The sequence below is a fragment of the Paramormyrops kingsleyae genome, chromosome 14, assembly GCF_048594095.1.
Source record: "Paramormyrops kingsleyae isolate MSU_618 chromosome 14, PKINGS_0.4, whole genome shotgun sequence".
NCBI lineage: Eukaryota > Metazoa > Chordata > Actinopteri > Osteoglossiformes > Mormyridae > Paramormyrops > Paramormyrops kingsleyae.
Genome location: NC_132810.1, coordinates 8,940,130 through 8,943,691, shown reverse-complemented (window position 1 = coordinate 8,943,691; position 3,562 = coordinate 8,940,130). Strand labels below are relative to the sequence as shown.

The following is a 3,562-nucleotide window of genomic DNA, read 5'->3' as shown; positions in this document are numbered from 1 at the left end:
CCAGATAAACTCCAATTATTCCTCTAACACAGTATTTCTGAGCTGGGTCCTCAGGGACCCGCAGACAGAACACGTTTTTGAGCAAAATCTTGGCAGGGAGCTGGATAGGTGCAAAAACACGGACCGTCGGTGGGTTCCCAAGCATGTAGAGTTTCTCTCACTTTTCTCCTCCTGCGATTGATCGTGAAACGCCGTTCCAGTTCACCCCAGATCCACGATCAGTGGGCGGCCACATTGACCCTTGGAAGAGGGATATGAGCCACACCCCCGCAGCCCACCTCATCTTCCAGTGACATATCCCTCCCTTTGAGGAACATTCAGATACTTATTCCACCTTCACAAAAACCCAGATTGGATAATTATAGGAGCACAGAGCTGGAGCGTCTTTGTGCTGAGATTCGCATTGACTTATTGACTAGATTCTTCTCCGTCACCCTGGGGCACCAACACCATCAAGCTGAAAACCCACGCTGCATCGTCACCTGCTATGCACTGGAGAAGTAACGGCGTGCTGTGACCACCGGGGGGCTGTTTAGGATTACATGCCGAAGCCCATGACTTTAAAAATGAATATGGGGTAGTTGTCTCTGATCATGGTGCATTTAAAATGCAATCCTGTGTACCGAGTGGATTTCACTGCGGGCATTAAACTTTAAATGTGTGTCATTAGGCCGCCGGCGAAGCCTTCTATTATTTACGAGCGAAACACGGGTTCTAGTTTTCCGCTGGGGAAGTGCCGGCCACACCACGTCGGGGGGGGGGAGTCATTCTGATTTCATTTCCTGAGTAAATACCAATCCCCTCCCTTTTTTCCATGCAAATATAGAGAAGGTAGGAGGGTTATCATGTATTAATTTACCATTTACTGGTGAGTGACCACTCCCACTCAGTTACCCCCCCCCCCCCCCCACCCCAGTTGTCCATATAGAGGAATCCAACAGCTCTTCTTTTGTTTTGTTTTCCTCTTATGGAAATAGAGACTGCCTTTGGCTATCTGCAATGTTGCATGCAGGATAAGGACATTGGGCTCACCTTCTAGAACCTTCCGGAAAAAGGCACCGGAATCTACACAGAGATCGCATCCAACATATTAGGAACTCAAACGCCAGCAAGCCCTCTGAGCAGCTCAGCTGGAGTCTCACAGCACACCTGTCGGGAGGTGCGTGCTCTCTTTCCCAGCGCATTTCCTCGCGGAGTGCACCATGACAAATTGGCGTTACACGTGTTTGTCAGGAGGGGGTCTGGCAGGGGGGTGGTTTTGCGTCACCTTGGGCACCTGTTAGGCACCTGTGCCAGCTTCTCGCTGACTGCTGGGCTCCAACTGACACCTGGATGGTCTCCAAGTTACAGGCTTTGTCATCATCCTGTCATCATGACGTCTTCGCCCGACACGGACCTGACCCCATGCCGATGTGTTCCCACACGGTCGTCACGTGGGTGCCATCAAAGACCACTAAACCAACAAGCCCGTCCCCCACCAGCTGTGGCTCCCGACACTGCAACAGCTGTCGACTCTACGGATGAATCCTGGATGAACACTGCGTCAGCATATCGGAGCGACCTGGAGCCCTCTGAGACACATTATCATACAGATTGGGCTGAAGGTGAGCATCACACCTGGGGAAAAAGAGAGATAAGGTGGGGGATCGGTGAGCCTCAGCGATCTGTCAGGGCTGATGTGATTGGTGGTGCCTTCAGTGAGGCAACGCGTCAAGGACGAGCACTGCTCTTCCTGTTCGGAAAACGTATAACGTATCCCCCGCAGGCCCAACCCCGAGCTCCTGCAGGCTTCTCAGCGCGCCAGTCGGACAGCCTTCCACGCTAAGAAATACAGTGCGAACGATTCCTGTCATGCAGATGTTTTGTTTGTTTGTTTGTTTTGCTTTTTGTTTTAATGTCGGCAAGCAGTGGCGGAAAAACTGTACACTGGGCCCTGGGACAAATGCCACCCCCCCCCCCCCCCCTTCAAAATTCACACCTAGGGCCTGCCTACGCCAGTTGCAGAAATATCATACCCATCATGCACTGCAGTAGATAGCAAATTCCACAAACATGCTTTTTTTTTATTAAACACACACCTTGACAACATAGTTTACAAAACATTGCAAACTATTACATTTCAAAATACATAAAAATGCGAGATATAAAAGTAGCATGTCACCAGTCCTTATGACATTTACAACAACACAAAGGTTTATTTTCTGCATATATGTGAGATTTGCAATCAGTGAGGGGCCCTCGATATCGTTGGGGGAAGCAGGCCCTGGCAGCTGCCACGCCCACCAGTCCGACTCGTTGGCAAGATAAAAAAGTCTACTTTACTTGTAGTCCACTAGAGGGCACTCTGCCAAATTTGTAAGCATTCAAGTAAATTTATACTCAAATGACAGGACAGACATAATCAGAGTGTGTGGCGCACATGCATCAGCCATCATAACTGAAAGGTCAGCCTTAACTCAGGATAGGCAGTCGAAACTGCCTTCATGTAAAACTGGCAGGCGAAATGACCTGGAAAATTGCTTTCGGCCTTTTTCCATAGTTTGTCATTTCTAGAGCTCGGAGCCTCTCATGACGGAGCGGCTGAGAGACACTGCTGGTACTCTTCAGATCAGATCGATCAGATTATCTGAGCGGCCCGGAATATTACAGTATGGATCGGCGCGATGCCACGATTACATTCATACTTTGACTCTCCTGCAGGCATCGACGATGTGGAGCTGGTGTGCTGAGGGAACAGGAATGGGAGAATTTCCTCCGACGGAAAGCCGGCACGTAGCAGAAGTACATCCTCGCGAGCTTTTGGGACGATGATGAAGTCTGCTGTTACTGGCCCAGATCCCCTCACAGCACCCAAGCAGAACATTCTCCTGACAGTAATCTCCTGCACCTATTGGGCCTCAGGCTCCAGCAAATGGAGAGAGTGCTTTCAAGGACATTGCTTGGGGACGCATCATTACAGAGTTTAGCAGCTGCCACTCGGACTCAAATCAAACGTCCTGGGGGCGTGCCACGTTGAGGGAATGTACCCCCCTCCCCCGATAGAAACGTCCTCTGCAGATGCTTATTGACACATGGGCCTCACTGTCGTTTGGTGGTACTCTGTAGCACAGAAAATCGACTCATCGTTCCACCTGAAACAGTTGAATTGTGTGCCTGCCCTGCCCTGCTGTGAATTATGGGAGCTCTCAAAATTGCACTTTTTTTTCTGAAGATGTTAGGTTTGTTATGCTTAAGTTTGTTGCACCAGCAGGTTAGCCATCCCTTTCCTATAGAACATCTTTCACCCCAGCACCCTTTTCTAGAAAAAAAAAATCTTTTTAGAACTTTCCAAAACAAGGACAGAGGAGTTTTATGTCATCATGCTAGTGGTTTACACAAGCACAATGAAATTATCTAGCAGCCTCTGTAATAACATACATACAGACACACATACATCCATGCATACCAATTGAATGAGTATTAAATAAATAATATAGGTACTGTGAACATAAGGAGTAAATATCTGTGGGTGCCGGGGATGAGAGATTTATGTTTTTCAGTGATCCTATCACAATAAAGTATC

At 48.6% G+C, this 3,562-nt stretch overlaps 1 long non-coding RNA gene across 1 annotated transcript; it reads left to right on the top strand.

The window, feature by feature from the left end:
- Window positions 1-1,000: 1,000 nt before the first annotated feature.
- On the top strand, window positions 1,001-2,953 carry LOC111838929 (uncharacterized). The gene is made up of 3 exons (XR_002836994.1): window positions 1,001-1,159; window positions 1,345-1,604; window positions 2,701-2,953. It is a non-coding gene; the product is annotated as an uncharacterized lncRNA (long non-coding RNA).
- The last annotated feature ends 609 nt before the right edge of the window (window positions 2,954-3,562 follow it).